This window comes from Triticum urartu, chromosome 6, assembly GCF_003073215.2.
Source record: "Triticum urartu cultivar G1812 chromosome 6, Tu2.1, whole genome shotgun sequence".
In the NCBI taxonomy this organism is placed as follows: domain Eukaryota; kingdom Viridiplantae; phylum Streptophyta; class Magnoliopsida; order Poales; family Poaceae; genus Triticum; species Triticum urartu.
In genome coordinates, this window is record NC_053027.1 from 85059275 (window position 1) to 85086240 (window position 26966).

The following is a 26966-nucleotide window of genomic DNA, read 5'->3' on the forward strand; positions in this document are numbered from 1 at the left end:
GAGGATTGTGCCATGATCTTGATTGAGGCAGGTGCGTTAATTGTGTAATCCTCGTTGGTATGGCGCCTGGGGTTGGGTGCCCCGCTATGGTGTACGGGTTCGTCGCTGACGCATCTGCGGAACGATTCAAATTGAGCTTGTATGGCGATCGTACCTGGTGGTGGGATGCTGCACTAAGCCCCCGACTGGGATGCTGCTTTCAGCTCACTTCGTAGGGTAGTTCAATTAAATTAGTGTTGTGCGGAGTTGAGCTGACGTTCGATGCAACAGTTCGTATGTGGTTTTGGTGTTTTCCTCCCGAGTGTGGGAGGGTGAGCTATGTTCACTCACGTCGTTAGGATGCAAATGAGACTGGTCGTAGGGGCGAGGGGACTGGGTTATCTGGAGTAGCTCTATAGGCTGCGTCCGATGGGAGTCGCTCCCGGACTCGGGGGGTTATGGGTACATTTTCAATATGATGGCTTGGCGAGTCTGTTGTTCTGCTGGGAGCGGCAACCTGATATGGTCCCGGCCCAGTGGCGATAGCCTGGCGTCACAGGCACTTTTTCGTGTTAGATTTCAAACTATTCTTTAGTGATTAGCGAGGCGCGGCTTAAGTATGGTTGGTTCCTCCACGTAGTCTGGGAGTTGGGGGATGTCGCTCTATAGTGATTGGGACTTACTAGTCGTGTAGGGTTTGATGTTGACATATGACTTGATGCGCAGTAGCTGCAGGAATGCGAGCTGAGCCAGCCGAGGTGAGGTCTGGGCTCGATCCACCGGTGGAGGGTGGAATATTTCAAAATATCTATAGTGGTTAGTGCTGAGTCTGCAGCTAAGTCCCGAGTGCGCGATGGAGTGCTCACCACTCGTAGGATTTTCAAACACTTAGGCGAAACGGGTTCGGCAGCTAAGCCCCCGAGTGGGAGGATGGCTCACCACTCGGTAGGATTTTCAAATACTTAGGCGAAACGGGTTCGCTGCTAAGCCCCTGAGTGGAAGGCTGGCTCACCACTTGGTAGGAAATTATTTTTACAAACTTAGGAGAAACGGATTCGCAGCTAAGCCACCCGCTGGGGGATTTCTCATGCAAACAAAAACAATAACAATCACTGGGAAAATTATAACGCTCTTGTATTTGATAAATAAACTACAGAAGTTTTTCTTATTACATCTCATCCGAGTGAGAATTCAAGTATAAAAGGGGCGGAGCAACTCCGCATTCCAGGCTCGCGGCTCATCAATCTGGCGATCGACGTTATAAAGGTGGTATGCTCCATTGTGGAGGACTCTGGTGACTATGAAGGGACCTTCCCAAGTAGGAGCGAGTTTGTGTGGTTTCTGTTGATCCACTCGGAGGACCAAGTCTCCTTCTTGGAAGGCTCGACTCTTCACATTTCTGGCATGGAATCGACGCAAGTCTTGCTGGTAGATGGTCGATCAGATCATGGCCATTTCTCTTTCTTCTTCCAGGAGGTCGACTGCGTCCTGCCGGACTTGTTCTGCTTCATCTGCAGAGTAGAGCTCGACTCGGGGTGCGTTGTGAAGCAGGTCACTTGGCAAAACTGCTTCGGCCCCGTAGACCAGAAAGAATGGGGTTCTTCCGGTCGATCGGTTCGGGGTTGTCCTCAATCCCCAAAGGACTGATGGAAGCTTGTCGCCCCATGCACCTGCTTTGTGCTTGAGATCGTGCATCAATCGAGGTTTCAATCCTTTGAGAATTAAACTGTTTGCTCTTTCCGCTTGTCCATTCGACTGGGGTGAGCGACCGAAGCGTAGTCGACTCATGTGCCCTGAGAGGCGCAAAAGGCCCTGAATTTGTCGGAATCGAAGTTTGACCCATTGTCAGTGATGATGTTGTGCGTAACTCCATATCTGAATATCAACTCTCTGATGAAACTGATAGCAGTGCAAGCATCAAGATTCTTGATAGGCTTAGCTTCAATCCATTTGGTGAACTTGTCGACTGCTACTATCACATGAGTGAAGCCGCTCCTGCCCGTTCTCAGTGGTCCAACCATGTCCAGCCCCCAAACAGCAAAGGGCCAGACGAGTGGAATGGTTTTCAGGGCTGACGCGGGCTTGTGCGACATATTAGAGTAATACTGACATCCTTCACATTTGTCGACTATCTCTTTTGCCATTTCATTGGCCCTTGGCCAGTAGAATCCCGCTCGGTATGCTTTAGCCACAATGGTCCGAGAGGACGCATGATGACCACAGGTCCCCGAGTGGATATCATCAAGGATCATCTGACCTTCTTATGGTGTTATACACTTCTGACTGACTCCAATCGCGCTTTCTCTATACAACTGTCCCTTTATGACTGTAAAGGCCTTGGATCGACGGACGATCTGTCGAGCCTCTTCCTCGTCTTCTGGGAGTTCTTTCCTTAGGATGTACGCGATGAACGGTATTGTCCAGTCGGGAGTGATGACCAAGACTTCCATGATCAGGTCGACCACAGCTGGAACTTCAACTTCAGTCGGATCTGTGGCACTTTTTGGCTGTGGGGCTTCTTCAGTGAAGGGATCCTCCTGAACTGATGGTGTGTGGATGTGTTCCAAAAACACATTGCTGGGAATGGCTTCTCTTTTGGAACCTATTTTCGCCAAATCATCGGCTGCTTGATTTTTCAGTCGGGGTATGTGATGAAGTTCTAACCCCTCAAATTTCTTCTCCAGCTTTCTCACTGCATTGCAATAACCAGTCATGGCTGGACTTCTGATGTCCCACTCCTTCATCACCTGATTAACCACCAAATCTAAGTCGCCATAGACCATGAGGCGACGGACGCCGAGTGAAATGGCCATGCACAACCCATATAAAAGTGCTTCATATTCTGCCTCATTATTGGAGGAATCAAAGTGGATTTAAAGAACATATCTGAGCTTATCCCCTCGGGGGGAAACCAATACCACTCCGGCACCGAAACCATTGAGAATTTTGGAACCATCGAAGAACATGGTCCAATGCTCCGAGTGAACCTGGGTCGGTAGTTGCTGTTCAATCCACTCGGCGACGAAATCTGCTATTGCTTGGGACTTGATAGCTTTCTTTGCCTCAAACTTGATATCTAGAGGAAGGAGTTCAATCGCCCATTTTTCCACTTGACCAATCGCATCTCTGTTATGAAGGATCTCTGACAATGGAGCGTCACTGACGACTGTAATGGAATGATCAAAGAAGTAGTGAGCGACCTTCTTTGTGGTCATATAAATCCCATATACAAGCTTCTGATAGTGAGGATATCTTTGCTTCGATGGGGTCAAAACTTCAGAAATATAATACACTGGGCGCTGAACTTTGAAGGCTTTTCCTTCTTCTTCCCGCTCGACCGTCAGTACCGTACTGACGACTTGTCCCGTGGCTGCGATGTAAAGCAGTAAAGGCTCTTTGCTGATTGGGGCAGCAAGCACCGGCTGGGTGGAGAACAGAGCTTTGAGCTCTGCAAACGCTGCATCAGCTTTAGGAGTCCACTCGAACTTGTCTGACTTCTTCATCAATCGGTGAAGAGGCAATGCCTTTTCACCGAGACGAGAGATGAATCGACTTAAAGCGGCCAAGCAACCAGTAAGCTTTTGGACATCGTGCACTCGTACAAGACTTTTCATTCGGAGTATAGTACCAACTTTTTCCGGATTTGCGTCGATTCCTCGTTCGGAAACGAGGAAACCGAGTAACTTTCCGCCAGGAACTCCGAATGTGCACTTTGATGGATTAAGCTTGATGTCATACCTCCTGAGGTTGGCAAAGGTTTCAGCAAGGTCAGTCAGCAGGTCGGAACCCTTCCGTGACTTGACCACAATATCATCCATGTATGCTTCCACATTCCGACTGATTTGAGTGAGCAAATACTTCTGAATCATCCTCATAAATGTGGCTCCGACATTCTTGAGGCCGAATGGCATGGTAACATAACAGAAGCACCCGAATGGAGTGATGAAAGCTGTTTTGATCTTGTCAGGCCCATACAGACAGATCTGATGGTACCCGGAGTAGGCGTCTAAAAAGACAGTTGCTCACATCCTGCAGTCGAGTCGACTATCTGGTCGATGCGGGGGAGAGGAAAATGATCTTTCGGGCAGGCCCGATTGATATGTTTAAAGTCAATGCACATGCGAAGTGACTTGTCCTTCTTGGGGACCATGACAACGTTGGCGAGCCACTCGGAGTGGTAGATCTCTCGGATGAACTCCGCTGCTAAGAGCCGAGCCACCTCCTCGCCAATAGCCTTTCTCTTCTGGACGGTGGACCGTCGGAGATGTTCTTTGACAGGTTTTATTTTTGAGTCGACTCGTAGGCGATGCTCAGCCAGCTCCCTGGGAACACCCGGCATGTCAGAAGGCTTCCATGCGAAAATGTCCCAGTTCTCACGGAGGAACTCGATGAGCGCTTCTTCCTATTTGGAGTCGAGTGTTGTTGAGATATGAGTTGGAGCAGCGCTGGGATCGGTCGGGTGGATGTGAGCCGTCTTCGTTTCGCCAGACGACTCAAAAGCTGATTCTGTAGCGGGCTTCTTGGCTCGCAACAAATCACTCGGGTCCGCAGTCTTGTGGTATTCCTACAGCTTCACCACTGCCATCTGAGCATCAGCGATCTTTGAACCTTTCTGAAAACATTCTTCTGCTTTCTCCCGATTGCCCGTAACAGTGATCACACCTTTGGGACCAGGCATCTTCAATTTGAGATACACATAACATGGTCGGGCCATGAAGCGTGCATAAGCCGGCCTGCCCAAAATAGCATGATAGGCACTCTGGAAGTCTACAACTTCGAACGTCAACTTTTCTTTGCGGTAATTCTTGGAATCACCGAAAACCACATCAAGAGCAATCTGGCCGAGTGATTCAGCCTTCTTCCTAGGAATGACTCCATGGAAACTCATGTTGCTGGTACTAAGTCTGGACATCGGAATGCCCATCCCTTTCAACGTCTCAGCATATAGTATGTTCAAACCACTGCCACCATCCATCAAGACTTTCGTCAGTCGAGTGCCTTCAACGAATGGATCGACCACCAAAGCTTGCCTCCCAGGGGTGGCAATGTGCGTTGGGTGGTCGGACCGGTCGAATGTGATGGCAGTCTGAGACCACTTCAGATAACTGGGTGTCGCCGGAGCAACCATATTCACCTCTCGGTTGATAACTTTCAGTCGACTTTTGCTTTCAACATCAGCAAAAATCATCAGGGTGGAATTGACCTGGGGGTATCCATCGTCACTGTCCTCCTTGTCCTCAACTTTATCTGACTCCTTTTCCTTATCTTTGGGTTGCTTGCCCTGGAACTGCTGGATCAAGAGTCGACACTGTCGAGTGGTATGTTTCGGGTAAATGAAATTACCCTCTTCATCTTTCTTGGTGTGGATGTGACATGGCAAATCTAACACATCATTTCCGTCCTGGTCTTTAACTTTCTTGGGGTTCCAAGGTCCTTCGGGTTTCCCCTTAAACTTTCCTTGAGTTACAGCCAAGGCTTCTCCAGGAGCAGCTGGCTCGTCTTTCCGTTTCTGTTTCCGATTGGAATTACCTCGTCCGGTTTCTTGAGCGACTGACTTGAGCTTGCCGCTCCTGAGTCGATCCTCATCTTCACCATTAGCGTACTTGGTGGCAATCTCCATCATCCGATTCAGAGACATATCCCCGGTTCGGCCGAATTTCATATTCAGTTCTCTGTACTTGACGCCTTATTTGAAGGCACAGACCGCTTGGTGGTCAGGCACATTCTCTACCGTGTGATGTAACATGATCCATCTCTGGATGTAATCCCTCAAAGTTTCATTAGGCTTCTACACGAAAGACCGAAGTTCCGTCAGCCCTGCCGGTCGCTTGCATGTTCCTTCAAATGTGGTGACAAACACTCGGGCGAGATCTTCCCAAGTGTAAATGCTGCTGGGTGCTAACTGATTCAGCCACGCTCTGGCCGAGCCCTCCAACATGAGAGGCAGGTGCTTCATGGCCACTTCATCATTGCCACTGCCAATCTGGACGGCCACTCGGTAGTCTTCAAGCCAAGTATCGGGCTTGGACTCACCAGTGAACTTACTGACCCCAGTCGCCAACCTGAAGTTGGGAGGAATCACAGCGGCCCTGATGGCTCTACTAAAGCACTCTGGCCCCGAAACATGTACTCTGCTGCTGGTAGGTGCATCTCTGTCGTGACCTTCTCGGTGAGCTCTGTTCCTGTCGACCAAACCTTGAGCGAGAATGGATCTTGCATCAAAGCCTGGTTCCCTGGGGCCGACTGGAATCCTTCGCCCAACACTATGAGGGCGCCTATCATCCTACTATCGAGGCACATACGACCCGATCCTCGGGGGAGGGGTGGGCACTCTACGTCGATCATCACGATCGAATCAGTGATCATACTGTTCATGGTTCCCGTACTGATTCTGCCGGTCCCCACGGCCCTCACGCCTCGGGGGCGATCTTGGGCTATGAGCCGACTGGACTGTGTCTGCAACAATGGATCTGCTATGAATCATGTTCCGCGACTGAGAAACAGCGGAATTCTGGTCTCCTGCTGCCCGGAGTAACGCTCTGATCTGCAGCAAGCCTCTGCCAGCCTCCGACTGGGAAGCCTGAATCGACTCTGCTATACGGGCTACAGCTGCTAAGTTTTGAATCGGAGTTCGATATACCTGCGGGGGCGGAAAGAGCTGACGTCGACTGGATTCTGGAACCCGTTGTCGCGGATGCTCGTCGAGTGCTCTCTGGAGGTTCTCCAGTCGAGTGCACTCGGCCAAGTTTGCCAGGCGCGCGTCCTCCAAGGCACGAGCCTCGGGGGTTTCTCCAATGATAGGAGTGTGCAGTGCATCCATGTTCCGGCGATGAAGTTCTTCTCTCTGCAGCGACGTGAGAGGCTCGGGGAGATATTCCTCATGGGGACGCGACGGGTCGCCTCCACCTGCGCCTCCGTCGGTGCGGGGAAAACCGGGAGGACTGGGTGGTCCATCGACCATCAGAACCTCCGCCGCCGGATCACTGCTGTCGCACTCGGATGCGGTCTCTGCGGAGCCAGTCGACAGGTCGAACAGGCCGTAGAGGGATTCGTCAGGCTCGATCGCTGCGACTTGAGGGGTGGCCGACTGGCGTGCCACCGCGTGTCTCACCCACCGCTGAAGTCTTGACCGACCGGAGCGCTTGCGTCGGCAGGAAACAGGGAGGAAGGACAACACAGGAGCCGACCGATAGTGGGTCGATGGTTGCCGCAAGAGGACGCCGCGGACGCAAGCGCGAAAGTGCGTTGCCCCGCGGACAGGGAGTGCGTCCATGTCGAGCGGAGCCTCCTGAAGCCAAGCGGAGTAATCGGCGATGAACGTGAGCGTGTCGAGACGGATCTCGCGGCCCTCCACCAGAACTCTGCCAGAAACCATGATGATTTGGATCGGAAAAGATCGCAACTCCTCCAACAAATTGCTAAAACCCCTGTCCCACAGTGGGCGCCAACTGTCATGGTTCTAAGTCTGACAGTAATGTAGGGGGTAGGTATGGAGAGGCAAGATCTTAGCTATGGAGAAGTTGTAAGCACACGAGGTTTACGAGTTCAGGCCCTTCTCGGAGGAAGTAATAGCCCTACGTCTCGGAACCCGGAGGCGGTCGACTGGATTATGCGTGTATGAATTACAGGGGTGCGAACCCTTTACACTGAGGAGGGGGGTGGCTTATATAGAGTTCGCTGGCCCCCTCCGGCCCTCAGTTGTGCAGGGTTTTAAATACATTAAGGTGAGGCGTTACTGGTAACGCCTCTAATAAAGTGCTATGATGACCATAAAAGCTACTTAATAACCAACCGTTAGCGTGCGGAGTGCCTTTAGGTCTCCTGGCCGTCGAGTGATTGCTTCTTGGTCGAGTGTCTTCGAGTCTGTCGACTGGAACACCTCCAAGTCGATTGAAAGGTGATTTCTTCTTGAGATGTCCTTGGGTAGGGCAGCTGGGACAGATCCATGACCCTACCCTAGGTACATAGCTTCATCACCTACCCCCCCCAGGCACCCTCCACCCTCGTGGCCCCCCTGTTGCTCCACCGACGTACTCCTTCATCCTATATATACCTACGTACCCCCAAACAATCAGATACGGAGCCAAAAACCTAATTCCACCGCCGCAACTTTCTGTATCCACGAGATCCCATCTTGGGGCCTATTCCGGAGCTCCGCCGGAGGGGGCATCCATCACGGAGGGCTTCTACATCAACACCATAGCCTCTCCGGTGAAGTGTGAGTAGTTTACCTCAGACCTTCGGGTCCATAGTTATTAGCTAGATGGCTTCTTCTCTCTTTTTGGATCTCGATACAAAGTTCTCCCCCTCTCTTGTGGAGATCTATTCGATGTAATCTTCTTTTTGCGGTGTGTTTGTTGAGATCGATGAATTGTGGGTTTATGATCAATATTATCTATGAACAATATTTGAATCTTCTATCAATTCTTTTATGTATGATTGGTTATCTTTGCAAGTCTCTTCGAATTATCAGTTTGGTTTGGCCTACTAGATTGATCTTTCTTGCAACGGGAGAAGTGCTTAGCTTTGGGTTCAATCTTGCGGTGTCATTTCCCAGTGACAGTAGGGGTAGGAAGGCATTTATTGTATTGTTGCCATCGAGGACAACAAGATGGGTTTTTTATCATATTGCATGAATTTATCCCTCTACATCATGTCATCTTGCTTAAGGCGTTACTCTGTTTCAATGAACTTAATACTCTAGATGCATGCTAGATAGCGGTCGATGAGTGGAGTAATAGTAGTAGATGCAGGCAGGAGTCGGTCTACTTGTATCGGACGTGATGCCTATATACATGATCATACCTAGATACTCTCATAACTATGCTCAATTCCGTCAATTGCTCAACAGTAATTCGTTCACCCACCGTAAAATACTTATGCTCTTGAGAGAAGCCACTAGTGAAACCTATGGCCCCCGGGTCTATCTTCATCATATTAATCTTCCTATACTTATTTATCTACTTTGATTTTTTACTTTGCTTTTATTTTACTTTGCATCTTTATCACAAAATTACCAAAAATATTATCTTATCATATCTATCAGATCTCACTCTCGTGAGTGACCGAGAAGGGATTGACACCCCCTTATCGCGTTAGTTGCGAGGAGTTATTTGTTTTGTGCAGGTACGAGGGACTTGCGCGTAGCCTCCTACTGGATTTATACCTTGGTTCTCAAAAACTGAGGGAAATACTTACGCTACTTTGCTGCATCATCCTTTCCTCTTCAAGGAAATCCAACGTGGTGCTCAAGAGGTAGCAAGAAGATTTCTGGCGCCGTTGCCGGGGAGTCTACGCAAAAGTCAACATACCAAGTACCCATCACATACCCTTATCTCTCGCATTACATTAGTTGCCATTTGCCTCTCGTTTTCCTCTCCCCCACTTCACGCTTGCCGTTTTATTCGCCCTCTCTCTCTATCCTCCCTCTCTCTCTATCCTCCCTCTCCTTCTCTATTTGCCTCTTTTTGCCCGCTTGCCTTTTGTTTGCTTGTGTGTTGGATTGCTTGCTTGTCACGATGGCTCAAGATAGCACTAAATTGTGTGACTTTACCAATACCAACAACAATGATTTTATTAGAACTCCGATTGCTCCTCTTACTGATGCTAAATCTCGTGAAATTAATGCTGCTTTGCTGAATCTTGCCATGAAAGATCCGTTTTCCGGCCTTCCTAGTGAAGATGCCGCTACTCATCTAAATAGCTTCGTTGATTTGTGTGATATGCAAAAGAAGAAAGATGCCTTTATAAGAGTGCCGGGGTACTGATCCACGGGCACCTATGGGACCGGCGGGCCGGGTCCCTTTCGGTTCGGCGGGGGCGGAGATCGTGCAAAGAGCAAATCGAGGCGAAGCACGCGAGCGATTTACCCAGGTTCGGGCCGCACGGATGCGTAAAACCCTACTCCTGCTTTGTGGTTTTGTATTGATTTCTAGCTCGGGAGCGCGGAGTGCTACAGTACACACCAGCGGCTAGCAAGACCGAGCGTGAGTGTCTGAACTGGCTAACCCCCCCCCCCTCTACGTTGCACACGGGCCTCCTTTTATATGCTCAAGGGGCTACCGACAGGTGGCAACGGAGGTAAAGGGCAAAAATGGAAAGGTGCCGTGGTAGGCACAGCTACCTGCTACAGTGTATCATACCTAACCCTGACGGCAGGGGACAAGGGTCTTAAATGCCCGTCTATGTCGCCTAAACAGTGCGAAAAGGGACCGCCAGGGACGCCACCGTTCGCCACGATGGCGATCTTGTCAGCGCCGCTTGCCACCACACGCCCCTAGCTGCACAGCCTTCCTCCACGTACGCCTGGAAGGACCCCAGAGCGACACGTTGGCGGATGTGCTGGAGCGCAGGCGCGGAGAGGTGGCTTGCCGCGGCAAGCGCCTTGCCGCGGTCGTTGTCTTGTCGCGTCCGGGAGCTTGTCGCTCACCGGGTCTTGCCGGAACGCGTGGTGCGCCGCGGCAAGTTCCTTGAAATGCCTTGAGTGGCCTTCCCGGCAAGCTCCTCTTGCCGGGGTCTTGTCTTCTTGACTTGGACACTTTGTTCTTGAATGGCTCCAAAGGAACCACGGAGGATCTCGGCGGTCACCCGGCAAGCCTTGCCGCGGGATGCTGCGACTGCCCGTGCACAAGTTCGGGATACTAGGGTACCCCTACTCTAGTACACCGACAGGAGCCCCCGGGCCTGGGCCATACACGGTGCCGAGCGCTGTTGGGCCAGGCCCAAAACAGGGCACGGGCACGCGCGGCCTAGGTTACGCCGTATCTCACTCCGTATCCACCGCGGCCTCCCCGAACGGCACGCGTTGAATGCGGCGTCGTGGGAGAGGTCGTGGGGGTTTCTTTATTCGGAAATGCGGAACGTCCACCCCCTCCCCATTTATAAGCAGGGGAAACAGGGGCAGTTGGCCCACTCGCCCGTTGCCGTTCCCAATCTCAGAAATCTCCGCCGCTCCCTTGCCTCCCCAAAGCTGAGAGAGAGAGCAGCGCTCCGCCCCCCATCGCCACTATCACCACCAACGCCGTGGACCTCCTCCACTACTTCCGCCATGGCTCCAAAAGCCGACAAGGGGAAGACCGTGAAGACGACCGAGGCGCAGCGGCTCGCGGCGCTGCGGAAGGAGCGGTCCGTTTTCCCCCCAAAGCTCGGCGTGAAGGAGCTGAGGGAGAACTACTATCTGTTCTGGTCGGCGAAGACGCACGCGCATCCGCGCACAAAGGTTCTCCCCACCGCCGCTTGGAAGAAGGCTCCGAATGGGTACCCCTTCTTCGCATTGTTCTTCTATTGCGGGCTCTGCCCGCCCTTCTCTGATTTCTTATGCGACATCATGAACACCTATGGATTCCATCTCCTTGACTTCACCCCCAACGCCGTCCTGACAATGGCAGTTTTCGCACACCTCTGCGAAAACTTTGTCGGAGTCCTTCCCAACATAGCCCTCTTCCGCCACTTTTTCATACCCCGAGTAGAGAGAGGAGAGCCTCTATCCGGCGGGATTGCCTGGATCTCAAGGCCCGGCAAGAAAGAGACCTATCTGGAGGGAGAATTCCGCGGCAAGTGGGAGGAGTGGAGAGCTGATTGGTGCTGGATTGACGAGGAGAGCCCGCAGCCATTCACCGTCCGACGCCGAAGCCTAGTAGCACGCGGCAGCGATTGGAGTGACATGGCTCCGGAGGACGCCAGGCTGAAGATTGCCGTCACCAGGATCCTGCGCCTGAGGCTTGCCGGGCTTACTGTTGGCGCTGTTGGCGCAGACTTCCTTCGCCGCCGCATCGCCCCCCTACAGGAACGGGGGAGGCCCAGTTGGGAGTTCAAGAATGCAGCAGACATCATGAAGCTGCGGCCAGGCCTCAATTACAACTTCACAGTCCTGGAGCTCAGCGCGATGCTGCAGGAGTTGTTCAAATATGACCCCCAGCATCCCGAGGTGTTCAGGTTGCCGGGGGGCGTCGTGCCTTTGTGCAACAATTCCGCGCTCGACCGCATCCGTGCAATGATGCCGGAGTGCGACTCGCACGGGATTGTGCCAACTTGGCAGGAGCCTGCAGACGAGGTCGTGCAGCAATTCTTCGACGACTTGGTGGAAGTGCCAATCCGCCTCGACGAGAAGGACGGCCTCACCCGCGACACCACGGATACTGAGATGGCGCTCATCGCCACTAGGCTGGAGGAGGCGGCGGCAGCCGCAGCCGCGGGCGAGTTCGGGTTCACTATGGAGGAGGCCGATGCAGCAGAAGCGGCAAGCTGTGCCGAGCGAGGGGAGCCTGCCGGCAAGAAGGGGCTTGCCGGGCAAGACACCGAGCCGAGCGAGCCCGCCAAGGACGCAAGCGGCTCGTTGCAAATCGACTTTTCTTCCACCTCGTCTTCAGACAGCCCACCAGAAGCAGAGCCTCCATCCCCACCAAGAAGGCGCCTCCGCAAGGTTGGTGATGTGGCGGAGCGGCAAGCGGGCCAACAGTCGCCACGCCGCGTGACACGCTCGACCACGACAAACACCGTTGCCGCGGGAGCGCCTCACGCTACGACGGCAACTGGAGCGGAGTCTAGCCGGACCACCGCTTCAGTCCCTGCCGCTACTCACGCCGCGCCAACAGCCGGAGCGGGGTCGTCTCAGACCGCCGCCACTGCTCCCGCCAAGCGGCAAGGGAAGCTTCTCCTCCGCCTCCTCGCGCCGGGCGCGTGCCAGGCTTCAACTTCTCCGCGTTAAGCTCCGACGAGGAAGAAGAAGAAGAGTAAGCTTCTCTTGTTGTACTTGCATTTCTTCAACTCTTGCTGTTGGTCTTGTTTCTCACTTGCTTTTTCCTGAATCTGTTCCTCTTTAGGACTCTGGCCCAGAGAGCGGCAAAGAGAGCTAAGGCCCCGGTGATCATCATCGAGGACGAGTTCACTGCGACAACAGGTGGCGCGCCCGAGACAACCTTGCCGGAGCCGGCGACTTTCCTCCATGGCAGCCCCCAGCGTAAGTGTGTGAATTATTTTCCGCGACGAGGCGCGCATGGGTACTTGTCTTTGCTGATATCTGCTTGTTGACTTGTGTAGGAGCCGAGCACCCCCACCAGGAGCCAAGGGAGAATCCCCCGACAAGGGAGAATTCTCCGGCAAGGGAAGGCTTCCCGGTGAGGGAGGAGTCTCCGGCAAGGGAGGGTTCTCCGGCGAGAGACAGCGCCAGCGGCCCCCCGACGACGGAGACCACGACCGCAGAGCCTGGTGTAGGTACTCCCCTTGCTTCAAAACTTCCCTTGGATCCTTCTTTTCTTGATCTTTATGGGTTTCTGCTGGATTCTGTTTGACTCTTCTCCCCTTTCCCGGCCGTCAGATCCATCTGCTGCGGAGCAGATGGAGACAGAGGTCGCCGCCGACGAAGCAGCCGGTGCTGGAGATGCCACCGGCGCAGAGGCCGCCAAGGCTGACGCCGCAGCAACTGGCGAGGAATCTGGCGATCGTACTGACGGCCCAGAGGCCGCAGGAGTGCCAGGCGCTACGCCGACCGCCGACCCATCCGCCAAAGCCGCAGCGCCAAGTTCCAAGGAGCCCCAGCCGGGCGTTTATTTGAAGGCCGGCGACGACGTCTTCATCAATCTTCCCTGGGCATCAAGCTCCAGAGCTCCGGTCGAGGGGGAGGTCTTCGACGGAGAAGTGCTCGCCTCCGCGGGGCTGAAGCTGGTCGACGCGCCAAGCAGCAGCAGCAACGAGCCCGAAGAAGAGCGGCTGCTGCGCAGGTTGATGTCGCTCTACCCGCACGACAAGCCAAGCTGGAGTCCCGCGAGGCACTTGTCGCGAAGGCGGGAGCAGACATTGAAAAGCGCGCGGAAGAGCTCGGGGGTTTCTACCAGGAAGCCCTCCGATCCCTGGCGGAGGAGCGGGAGCAGTTCGCTGAAGCGCGGAAGGTCTTTCTCCTCGAGAAGGCTGAAGCCGAAGAGCGCCAGTGACTTGCCGCTGTGAAGCTAGCCGCGGAAGAGGGCGAGCTGGCGCAGCGGAAGGTCAATCTCGACGCCCACGAGGAGGAGCTTGCCTCGCGCGAGGAGAAGCTTGGCGAAGCCCTCAAGCAAGCAGAGGACGCTGCCGCCGCTGCTGAGGCCGCCAAGGAGGAGTTGAAGACGAAGGTGGCGCGGCTGGAGGCCGATCTCTCCGAGAAGGGCAAGGAGCTCAGCGCCGCCAAGGTCTCCAACGTGGATCTTGAGTTGAAGCTAACCACTTTGACCAAGACTCTGGACAGTGCCAAGAAGCGGGAGGCGGCCTTGAAGGAGGAAATCAAGGCCGACAAGGTGCTGCTGGAGAGCGCTGCCACCGCCCAGAACACCTTCAAGGAGACTGTGACGCTCTGGACGGAGAGTCTGGTGAACGCCGCCACAGATATCAACAAGGAGCTAGCGCAGCTGGGGATGGAAGATCTTGGGTATCCCTCCGACGACAACCTCCAGCCCAGCGCCAAGCTCGTCCTATTCTTCAAGGGCGTGGCGACGGCCCTTCAGCGACTCCGAGAGAGGATCCCCAAGCAACTAGCTGACGAGTCGCGCGAGATCTGCGCAGGAGCCCTCGAGAAAGTGTTGATGAAGGTGGCCTTCCGCAATCCGGGCCTCCGCCTCACCAACATCCTCAGGTCCTTGCCGCCAGAAGCTGATCTGGAGGAGCTCAAGGCCCTTGTCGCACCCATTGTGGACAAGGTGAGCGGGATCAAGCGGGTCGATGGCGATCGCGTAGATTAGGCCGCTCATTTCTTCTTTTCTTGTCGCTGCCCATCATGTCATGAAAACAATCTGTTACAGCTGCGACAAGCTATCTTTGTAATGTAACTTGATTGTGGGCAATGATTGCAACGTTACTCCCTTTACTTGATTCCTCCCTTTGTATGTTTTTGCCCTACGCTTTTAGGGAACTTGCCGGCGCAGGCACCTGAGCCGCGAGCGCTGAGTGCGGAACGTCAGAAGCCTGCTGGCGGTGCCGCTACCGGCAAGAAACCTTGTCACAACTAGTTGCAGCTCACTTAAGTTGCTGAGCGAACTCGAAACAAAGTAAGGGCGCTAGCGGCTCACTTAAGTTGCTGAGCGGACTCGAAGCAAAGTAAGGGCGCTAGCAGCTCACTTAAATTGTTGAGCGGACTCGAAACAAAGTAGGGGCGCAACTAGCTATGAGTTGGTTCCTCCGCGCACAGGTTTCCCATACAAAGTGTGGTCGTTCAAGGGAGATAACTTAAAATTTAAAAAATTCGATTGCTCAAACTTTGGCAACTTAGCTTTTCTGTTGTTTGCTTCCCGACAAGGCGAAACTTTCTTGAACGACGCCTGGCCCATACCATCCATCGTCTTCTCCTTTCCCCCCCGGCAAACTTGTGGGCGAGGGGAACCTTGCTTTCAAAAGGAAGAAGAGACAATACAGATATGGAGCTTTACGGCTCGTTATTGCTTACCGTGGAGTAGGTGCTGCACAAAGTGTCAGATCATATATGCCAGAAAATAGAAAGCATAAAATTGACAAAATGTGCGGAGCACATGAGCTTTACTTATGCACGGGATCTGCGCCCGGCTTTGTACAAAGGATTACATGCAACAGCGACAAGACTTGTACAAAAGGTGGTTGCCGGAACAGGTTCCGACAACCGCGCCTTACGGGTAAAACTTACGAAGATGCTCAATGTTCCAGGAGTTGCTCACCGGAATGCCATCTTCGGTCTCAAGGCGGACAGCACCAGGCCTAGTGACTCGTTTCACCCGGTAAGGGCCTTCCCACTTCGGCGTCAACTTGTTGGAATTCTTGGCTGATTGAACGCGCCGAAGAACAAGGTCGCCTTCCTCGAGACTTCTGGCGTTAACTTTGCGGCTATGGTAGCGGCGCAAAGCTTGCTGGTAGCGAGCAGCTCGCACAGCAGCCTGAAGACGGTCTTCCTCAAGGAGCAGCGCGTCATCTTGTCGCAGCCGCTCTTGCTCGAGCTCATCATAAGCGAGCACTCGAGGCGACCCGTATACGAGTTCCGTGGGGATAACTGCCTCTGCTCCATAGACTAGAGCAAAAGGTGTCTGTCCAGTGGCTCGATTTGGCGTCGTTCTGATCGACCAAAGAACCACCGGCAGCTCCTCGATCCAGTTTCTTCCGCACTTGTGCAGCCTGTCGAAAGTTCTGGTCTTGAGCCCGCGCAGCACTTCAGCATTTGCCCTCTCTGCTTGACCGTTGCTTCTCGGGTGAGCAACAGAAGCGAAGCAGACCTTGGCGCCAAGATCTTTGACGTACTGCGTGAAGGTGCGGCTCGTAAATTGCGTGCCGTTGTCGGTGATTATCCTGTTAGGGATCCCGAAGCGGCAAACAATTGACCTGAAGAACTTGACTGCTGACTGTGCTGTCACCTTCCTCACTGGTTCTACTTCCGGCCACTTTGTGAACTTGTCGATTGCAACGTACAAGTACTCAGAGCCCCCTACAGCTCGGGGAAAGGGGCCGAGGATGTCGAGCCCCCAGACCGAGAATGGCCAGGATAAAGGGATCGTCTGGAGAGCTTGAGCTGGTTGGTGTATCTGCTTGGAATGAAACTGACACGCTTCACATTGGGTTACTTGTGCAGTTGCATCCTGGAGGGCTGTTGGCCAGAGGAAACCTTGCCGGAAAGCTTTACCGACAAGTGCTCTTGCGCCAATGTGGTGACCACATATGCCTCCATGTATTTCTGCCAACAGCTTTTGTCCATCTTCCCGGGGAATACACTTCAATTTCACACCGCTGAGTCTTCTTCTGTACAGTGTCTTGTCGACAAATTGGTACATACTTGACTGCCGGGATACTCTCTCCGCTTCTTCTTGCTCTTCGGGAAGTCCTCCTGTCTGAAGGAAATGGACAATCTGTTGTGCCCATGTTGGAGCTTGTGGCTCGACAACAAGGACTAAAGGCAAATTTGCTGCTGCGGGAACATCCGCTTCCACGGCAAGAACCTGCGGCTCTGCCGGAGCTTGACGTTCCCCGACAAGCTTGCCGGAGCAAAACTTGTCGGGAGCTCTTGCTTCAACGGAACAAACCCTAGGGTCTGCCGGAGCAGACTGCTCCTCAGCGCTCTTGGCGTTGATCTTGGGTGCTGCTGCGGGAATATCCGCTTCTACGGCAAGAACCTATGGCTTTGCCGGAGCGTGACGTTCCCCGGCAAGCTTGCCGGAGCAAAACTTGTCGGGAGCTCTTGCTTCAACGGAACAAACCCTAGGGTCTGCCGGAGCAGACTGCTCCTCAGCACTCTTGGCGTTGATCTTGGGGACCTTCTTGGCGGCGGCTTCGGGGAGCTCTGCCGGCAAATAGTCACCAGAAACCAACTTCCTCTTCTTGCTCTGTCTAGTTGATGGCGTTACGGACGTCTGAGTCAGCTTGAGCACAAAGATCCCTGGTTCCACAGGTAACTTAAGTGTGGCACACTTTGACAGGCCATCTGCAATGGCGTTATGAGCTTTTGGAACATGCTCCATTTGTAGGCCGTCAAAGTGTTCTTCTAGCTTTCTCACTTCGTCGACGTAAGCTTCCATCAACGGACTCTGATAACTCTTGTTTACTTGGCGGACGACAAGCTGTGAGTCACCCCTGACAATGAGCTTCTTGATCCCAAGGTCTGCCGCGATCCGAAGACCGGCAAGCAAGCCCTCATATTCTGCAGTATTGTTCGTTGCTCGCTCTTTGGGGAAGTGCATCTGGACTATGTACTTGAGGTGCTCACCGGTGGGTGCGACAAGCAGCACGCCAGCGCCAGCGCCTTGTAGCGAAAAGGCACCATCAAAGTACATCAGCCACTCTTTGCTTGCTTCCTTGTCGGGGATGCTTGTTTCTGGAATTTCTTCATCTGGTGTTGGCGTCCATTCTGCTATGAATTCTGCCAATGCTCTGCTCTGGATAGTTGAAGTGCTTTCAAACTTGAGGCCAAAGCTTGACAGTTCCAGTGCCCACTCAACAATCCTGCCGGTCGCTTCTGGATTCTGCAGTATCCTCTTCAGCAGAAAGCGAGTGACAACTGTGATCTCATGTGCTTGGAAGTAATGGCGCAGCTTTCTCGAGGCCATGAGAAGGCCGAAAAGCAATTTCTGCACACCAGAGTACCTTGACCTAGCCCCCTGCAGAAGGGAACTGACAAAGTAAACTGGGCGCTGCACCATCTTCTTGTGTATCTCGTCGTGTATCTGCGCAGATCCATCTTTGTCGGGACCAGAGCTTGTCGGGGAAGCTCCCTGCTTGTCGCTGGATGCGCTTGCCGCGGTTGCTGGCTCATCGTCTGCCTCCCTCTCTGCTACTAACGCAGCACTAACCACTTGATTGGTTGCCGCTATGTACAGCAGCAACTTCTCTTGTAGCTTAGGTGCGACAAGTATTGGAGGGGAGGACAGGTATCTCTTCAGGTCTTGCAGCGCAGCCTCCGCTTCCGGAGTCCATTTCATTGGACCTGCCCTTTTCAATAATTTGAAAAACGGCAGGGCGCGCTCAGCAGACCGAGAGATAAACCTGCTGAGAGCAGCCACGCAACCGGCAAGTTTCTGTACATCCTTGACGCGCTTTGGTGCTTCAATCTGCTCAATGGCCTTGATCTTGTCGGGATTGGCTTCAATTCCCCGCTGAGACACGAAGAACCCGAGAAGCTTGCTGGAGGGAACTCCAAACACACACTTCTCTGGGTTGAGCTTGAGGCTGATCTTGCGCAGATTTTCAAAGGTCTCTTCTAAATCTTGAATCAGGGTTGCTCTGTCCTTGCTCTTGACCACTATATCATCCATGTAGGCTTCCACATTTCTGTGTATTTGTGGCTCAAGAGCAACATGGACTACTCTTGCAAATGTCGAACCAGCATTTTTTAATCCGAAAGGCATCCGTACGAAACAGTACGTGCCACATGGAGTAATAAATGCGGTCTTCTCCTCATCCTCTTCTGCCATGAAGAGCTGATGATATCCTGAGTATGCGTCAGGAAATGAAAGCACATCACATCCGGCGGTGGAGTCAACTATCTGGTCAATGCGCGGCAAAGGAAATGGGTCTTTGGGACAAGCTTTGTTAACATCGGTGAAATCGATACAAAGTCTCCATTTTCCGTTTGCCTTGCGCACGACTACAGGATTGGCCAACCACGTGGGATGGAGCACTCCTCTGACAAGGCCTGCTGCTTCCAGTTTCTTTATCTCTTCTGCAATGAATTCTTGGCGCTCCACTGCCTGCTTCCTGACTCTCTACTTGACGGGCCGCGCATGGGGACAAACGGCAAGGTGGTGCTCAATTACCTTCCTGGGAACACCGGGGATGTCAGACGGTTGCCATGCAAACACGTCGACATTCACCCGCGGGAAAAGCAACGAGCGCGCTTTCCTATTTAGGGTCGAGCGTGGCACTGATGGTGAAGGCACCACCAGTGCCGTCCTCCTTGGCGGATACCTTCTTCGTATCTGGCGGAGCTGCCATCGTCTTCTTGCACTTGCCGGTGGAGCTCGATGGTGCGTCCTTGACGGCAGCGCAGCACTCCGGAGAGGTGCGCTTGCCGGAGTGGGCATCAGAACTCTTGCCGGACTTGGTCTTCTTCCCCCCGGGAGCTTCAGCGGCAAGTGGATTGTGATCTGCCGTGGCTGCTGCTTCCCGGTAGATCTTGTCGGCATAGATAAGAGCATCCTTCTTGTCGCCAGGGACAGAAATGACGCTTATCGGGCCTGGCATCTTCAGCATGTTATATGCGTAGTGAGAGGCTGCCATGAACTTGGCGAGTGCTGGACGGCCAAGTATCCCATTGTAAGGCAATGGAATATCGGCAACGTCGAATGTGACCTTCTCAGTCCTGAAGTTTAGCTCGCTGCCAAATGTTACCGGCAGCGTGACCTTCCCCTTCGGCTTGCTCCTTCCCGGATTGATTCCTTGGAATGTGCCGGTCTCTTCGAGCTCGCTGTCAGGGATTTGGAGTTTTTGGAGTACAGCGGAGGAGATCAGGTTTAAGCCGGCCCCGCCGTCAACTAGCATCTTGGTGACTTTGAGGTTGCGGATAGTTGGTGATACCAACATCGGCAAACACCCGACCGCAGTTGTGCGATCAGGGTGATCCTCAAGTTCGAAGATGATAGGCGTGCTGGACCACTTCAGAAGCTTGCGTGATTCGATAGGTCGTTCTGCTGCATTAACTTCCCGCACCCACTGTTTGAGTCGGCGGTGTGAGGTATGCAGAGAAGCACCACCGTCAATGCACAAGACCTCTGTGGCTTTGTGAAACTCCTGCTCACTGGTCTCAACATCATCCATGTCTTCGTCGTCGTCGTCGTCTTCATCATTGTCGCGGCCGCGGGGAGGTCTGTCTCCTTGCCGCTGCTTGGCCTTACCGCGGCGTCCTCCTCGGCCGGCGCGCTTCTTGCCAGATTCTGCAGCGCCACCTTGGGCCCTCTCCTTGTCTCGCCACTCGTACTCAGCCTTTTGCTGCTGGACAAGCTGCTCGACCTTTTTGCAGCTCTGGAGATCATGGCCCTTGGTGCGGTGAATCTTGCAGTATTGCTTGTCGGAGCCGTCCTGCTTGTCGGCGGCTGCCACAGCCTGGCAGTTGGCGCACACGGCAATCTCCTTGCCGGAGCTACCAACTTTGGCCTTCTTGGCGCTACCTTCGTTGCCGGGCTGCTCAACGACTAGCACCTCTTTGCCTTTCTTCTTCCTGTTCCGCCGCCGGTTTTTCTTTGCCGGGGCAATATCCTCACTGTCAGATCCTTCTGCTCCTGCATTCTCTCCGGGGAGTCTCCTCCCTTCCTCAGCGCGTGCACACTTGTCGGCCAGGGCATATAGCTCACTGACGTCTCTGATCCTGCACATCGCCATCTCCTCCCGCATCCTGCGGTTACGCACGTTCTGATGAAACGCGCTGATGACCGTGGCGGGGTGGACGTCTGGGATGTTGTACTGTACACGGTTGAACCTCTGAATATACTTGCGCAGGGGCTCTCCTTCCTTCTGGACGAGCAGATGAAGATCACTCTCTTGGCCATGAGGTTTGTGGCCGCCTGTGAAGGCGCCGACAAACTGATGGCATAGATCAGCCCAGGAGGATATGGAGTTGTCCGGCAAGTGCATGAGCCAGGACATGACGTTGGGCTTGAGCACCAACGGGAAGTAGTTGGCAAGGATCTTGTCGTCCCGCCCCCCAGCAGCTTGCACCGCGATGGTGTAGATGCTGAGGAACTCCGACGATGCGACTTGCCGTCGTACTTCTCCGGTACATCTGGTTTGAAATTCTTCGTACTGGGCCACTGGACTTGCCGCAGCTCACGAGTGAACGCAGGGCAACCTACCGCGTACGGCAAGTCGCCTGGTTCCCCTGGCGCATGCATGTCAACAGAGGGCCCAGCGCGCTGGTCTGATTGATGCCGCGCTTCTCTCTAGCGCTCGATGCGAGTACGAGCGTCTTCTTGTTGTCGTTCTTGAAGAACTTGGCGCTGATCGCGACGAGCTCGCGGATCTGACGACGCGGTGGAGTCGCTGTCGAGGTGGACCCGGCGAGTCGGCGATCTTGGCCTTCGGGGTGGAGAGTGCACAGTAGTTGCACCCCCACCAGTCTTGTCATCTCTGGCTCGTGCCTGGCTGGCTTGCCGCGGCTGAGACGTGCTCGGCTGCCGTGGAGTGTCGCCGTTGGCGAAGCCGATGAGACTCTGGATAGTGGCCCTCCAGTCGTCGATCTTGTCCGCCGCTGGAGGGTAGTCTAGGAGCAGCTGAGCTCGCGCCAAAGCTTCTGCTGCGGTGGCGGGTGGCGGTGGCGAACGGTGCGAGGAGCGGGATATGCTCGGACTTCTAACTACGTTAGAAGGAGCAGTATCTCGTCCAGGCGACCGTGTCTCGCTCACGCCAGCAGGTTGACGTGCATGGTGGTCCTGAGCGCTCCGAGATCCACCAGCTCGATCTTGATCTAGCGAACGCATGGTACCGTGAGTACCATGACGCTGCCGGTCCCGCGCCTCCTGAGATGGGCGCGGTGCATGCACGGACGCCGAGGTCTTGGAGTGTGCCCGGTCATTGTGGGAGCCGGCTACGCCGCCGATGGGCAGCGCAGCCTTGTCCTGGGACCTGGCAGCACCGTGAGTTCCCTCGTCGACGCGTGTCCTTCCGCCGGTGCCTGCCCCACCAACCGTTTGCTCCGGCGGTGGCTGGCTCGGCGCGAACGGAGCAGCTGCCTCCGAAACTTTCTTCTTCGGTGGCATGTTGATGAAGACGATGAAGATCTAGCTCGCGAGAACGCCGGATCTGGTTCACACAACTTCGACGCCCCCTACCTGGCGCGCCAAAGATGCCGGGGTACTGATCCACGGGCACCTATGGGACCGGCGGGCAGGGTCCCTCTCGGTTCGGCGGCGGCGGAGATCGTGCAAAGAGAAAATCGAGACAAAGCACGCGAGCGATTTACCCAGGTTCGGGCCGCACGGATGCGTAAAACCCTACTCCTGCTTTGTGGTTTTGTATTGATTTCTAGCTCGGGAGCGCGGAGTGCTACAGTACACACCAGCGGCTAGCAAGACCGAGCGTGAGTGTCTGAACTGGCTAACCCCCCCTCTACGTTGCACACGGGCCTCCTTTTATATGCTCAAGGGGCTACCGACAGGTGGCAACGGAGGTAAAGGGCAAAAATGGAAAGGTGCTGTGGTAGGCACAGCTACCTGCTACAGTGTATCATACCTAACCCTGACGGCAAGGGACAAGGGTCTTAAATGCCCGTCTGTGTCGCCTAAACAGTGTGAAAAGGGACCGCCAGGGACGCCACCGTTCGCCACGATGGCGATCTTGTCAGCGCCGCTTGCCACCGCACGCCCCTAGCTGCACAGCCTTCCGCCACGTACGCCTGGAAGGACCCCAGAGCGACACGTTGGCGGATGTGCTGGAGCGCGGGCGCGGAGAGGTGGCTTGCCGCGGCAAGCGCCTTGCCGCAGTCGTTGTCTTGTCGCGTCCGGGAGCTTGTCGCTCACCGGGTCTTGCCGGAACGCGTGGTGCGCCGCGGCAAGTTCCTTGAAATGCCTTGAGTGGCCTTCCAGGCAAGCTCCTCTTGCCGGGGTCTTGTCTTCTTGACTTGGACACTTTGTTCTTGAATGGCTCCAAAGGAACCACGAAGGATCTCGGCGGTCACCCGGCAAGCCTTGCCGCGGGATGCTGCGACTGCCGTGCACAAGTTCGGGATACTAGGGTACCCTACTCTAGTACACCGACAAAGAGCGTGTTCTTCTAGTTCCTATGAAAATAAATATGAATATCTAATAGTTATTGATGTGTCCCCTATTAAATATTTGTTTTGCAATATGAATCTTGATAATGATGGGACTGATTATGATCCACCTCTACCTAGAAGGCGTTCAAAAAATTAAGAGTTTTTAGATCTTGATGCTAAATTTGATGAAAGTGGGATTGAAGAAATCAAAACCCTAGATACTAATAAACCCACTATTTTGGATTTCAAGGAATTTAATTATGAAAATTGCTCTTTGATTGATTGTGTTTCCTTGTTGCAATCCGTGCTAAATTCTCCTCATGCTTATAGTCAAAATAAAGCATTTACTAAACATATCGTCGATGCCATGATGCAATCTTATGAAGAAAAACTTGAGTTGGAAGTCTCTATCCCTAGAAAACTTTATGATGAGTGGGAACCAACTATTAAAATTAAAATTAAAGATCATGAGTTCTATACTTTGTGTGATTTGGGTGCTAGTGTTTCCACGATTCCAAAGACTTTGTGTGATTTGTTAGGTTTCCGTGATTTTGATGATTGCTCTTTAAACTTGCACCTTGTGGATTCCACTATTAAGAAACCTATGGGAAGAATCAATGATGTTCTTATTGTTGCAAATAGGAATTATGTGCCCGTAGATTTTATTGTTCTTGACATAGATTGCAATCCTTCATGTCCTATTATTCTTGTAGACCTTTCCTTAGAATGATTGGTGCAATTATTGATATGAAGGAAGGAAATATTAGATTCCAATTTACGTTAAGGAAAGGCATGGAACACTTTCCTAGAAAGAAAATCAAATTACCTTATGAATCTATAATTAGAGCCACTTATGGATTCCCTACCAAAGATGGCAATACCTAGATCTATCCTTGCTTTTTATGCCTAGCTAGGGGCGTTAAACAATAGCGCTTGTTGGGAGGCAACCCAATTTTATTTTCATTTCTTTATTTTTGCTCCTGTTTAGTAGTAAATAATTTATCTAGCCTCTGTTTTGGTTGTGTTTTTTGTGTTTAATTAGTGTTTGTGCCAAGTAGAACCGTTGGGAAGACTTGGGGAAAGCTTTGCTATCTTGCTGTAAAAAACAGAAAGTTTAGCACTCACGAGAACTGCTGTCATTTTTATTTGGAAAGTGCTATTTAGTTAATTCTTTTTGAATATGATTAATAGATAAATTCCTCACGTCAAGAAATTTATTTTAGAATTTTTGGGCTTCCAGATCTTGCACTAGCTACAGATTACTACAGACTGTTCTGTTTTTGACAGATTCTGTTTTTCGTGTGTTGTTTTCTTATTTTGATGAATCTATGGCTAGTAAAATAGTTTATAAACCATAGATAAGTTGGAATACAGTAGGTTTAACACAAATATAAATAAATAGTGATTTCATTACAGTACCTTGAAGTAGTCTTTTGTTTTCTTTCGCTAACGGAGCTCACGAGATTTTCTACTTTGAGTTTTGTGTTGTGAAGTTTTCAAGTTTTTGGGTAAAGATTTGATGGATTATGGAACAAGGAGTGTCAAGAGCCTAAGCTTGGGGATGCCCATGGCACCCCCAAGATAATCTAAGGACACCTAAAAGCCAAAGCTTGGGGATGCCCCGGAAGGCATCCCCTTTTTCGTCTACTTCTATCGGTAACTTTACTTGGAGCTATATTTTTATTCACCACATGATATGTGTTTTTCTTGGAGTGTATTGTATGATTTGAGTCTTGGATTTTTAGTTTACCACAATCATCCTTGCTGTACACACCTTTTGACAGAGCCATAGATGATTTGGAATTTGTTAGAATACTCTATGTGCTTCGCTTATATCTTTTGAGTTATATAATTTTCCTCTAGTACTTCACTTATATTTTTCAGAGCACGGTGGTGGATTTGTTTTATAGAAACTATTGATCTCTCATGCTTCACTTAGATTATTTTGAGAGTCTTAAATAGCATGGTAATTCTCTTAAATAATCATAATATGCTTGGTATGCAAGAATAGTAAAACTTTCTTATGAGTGTGTTGAATAGTATGAGAAGTTTGATGCTTGATAATTGTTTTGAGATATGAAGATGGTGATATTAAAGTTGCGCTAGTAGAGTAGTCGTGAATTTGAGAAATACTTGTGTTAAAGTTTGTGATTCCCGTAGCATGCACGTATGGTGAACCGTTATGTGATGAAGTCGGAGCTTGATTTATTTTCTGATTGTCTTCCTTATGAGTGGCGGTCGGGGACGAGCGATGGTCTTTTCCTACCAATCTATCCCCCTAGGAGCATGCATGTAATACTTTGCTTTGATGACTTGTAGATTTTTGCAATAAGTATATGAGTTCTTTATGACTAATGTTGAGTCCATGGATTATACGCACTCTTCTTCCTTCCACCTTTGCTAGCCTCTCTAATACCGCGCACCTTCCGCCGGTATCATACACCCACCATACCTTCCTCAAAACAGCCACCATACCTACATATTATGGCATTTCCACAGCCATTCCGAGATATATTGCCATGCAACTTTCCACTGTTTCATTTATTATGACACGCTCCATCATTGTCATATTGCTTAGCATGATCATGTAGTTGACATCTTATTTGTGGCAAAGCCACCGTTCATAATTCTTTCATACGTGTCACTCATGAGTCATTGCACATCCCAGTACACCGTCGGAGGCATTCATATAGAGTCATATCTTGTTCTATGTATTGAGTTGTAATTCTTGAGTTGTAAGTAAATAAAAGTGTGATGATCATCATTATTAGAGCATTGTCCCAGTGAGGAAAGGATGATGGAGACTATGATTCCCCCATAAGTCGGGATGAGACTCCGGAAGAAATTAAATAAATAAAAGAGGCCAAAGAAGCCCAAAATGAGAGAAAAAGAGAGAAGGGGCAATGCTACTATCCTTTTACCACACTTGTGCTTCAAAGTAGCACCATGATCTTCATGATAGAGAGTCTCCTATGTTATCACTTTCATATACTAGTGGGAATTTTACATTATAGAACTTGGCTTGTATATTCCAATGATGGGCTTCCTCAAAATGCCATAGGTCTTCGTGAGCAAGCGAGTTGGATGCACACCCACTAGTTTCTTTTGTTGAGCTTTCATACACTTAGCTCTAGTGCATCCGTTGCATGGCAATCCCTACTCACTCACATTGATATCTATTGATGGGCATCTCCATAGCCCATTGATACGCCTAGTTGATGTGAGACTATCTTCTCCCTTTTTGTCTTCTCCACAACCACCATTCTATTCCACCTATAGTGCTATATCCATGGCTCACGCTCATGTATTGCGTGAAGATTGAAATTTTTGAGAATGTCAAATGTATGAAACAATTGCTTGGCTTGTCATCGGAGTTGTGCATGATTTAAATATTTTGTGTGGTGAAGATAGAGCATAGCCAGACCATATCATTTTGTAGGGATAACTTTCTTTGGCCATTTTATTTTGACAAGACATGATTGCTTTGTTAGGATGCTTGAAGTATTATTATTTTTATGTCAATATGAACTTTTATGTTGAATCTTTCGGATCTGAATATTCATACCACAATTAATAAGTATTACATGAAAATTATGCCAAGTAGCATTCCACATCAAAAATTATCTTTTTATCATTTACCTACTCGAGGACGAGCTGGAATTAAGCTTGGGGATGCTTGATACGTCTCCAACGTATCTATAATTTTTGATTGCTCCATCCTATGTTATCTACTGTTGTGGACATTATTGGGCTTTATTATCCACTTTTATATTATTTTTGGGACTAACCTATTAACCGGAGGCCCAGCCCAGAATTGATGTTTTTTGCCTAT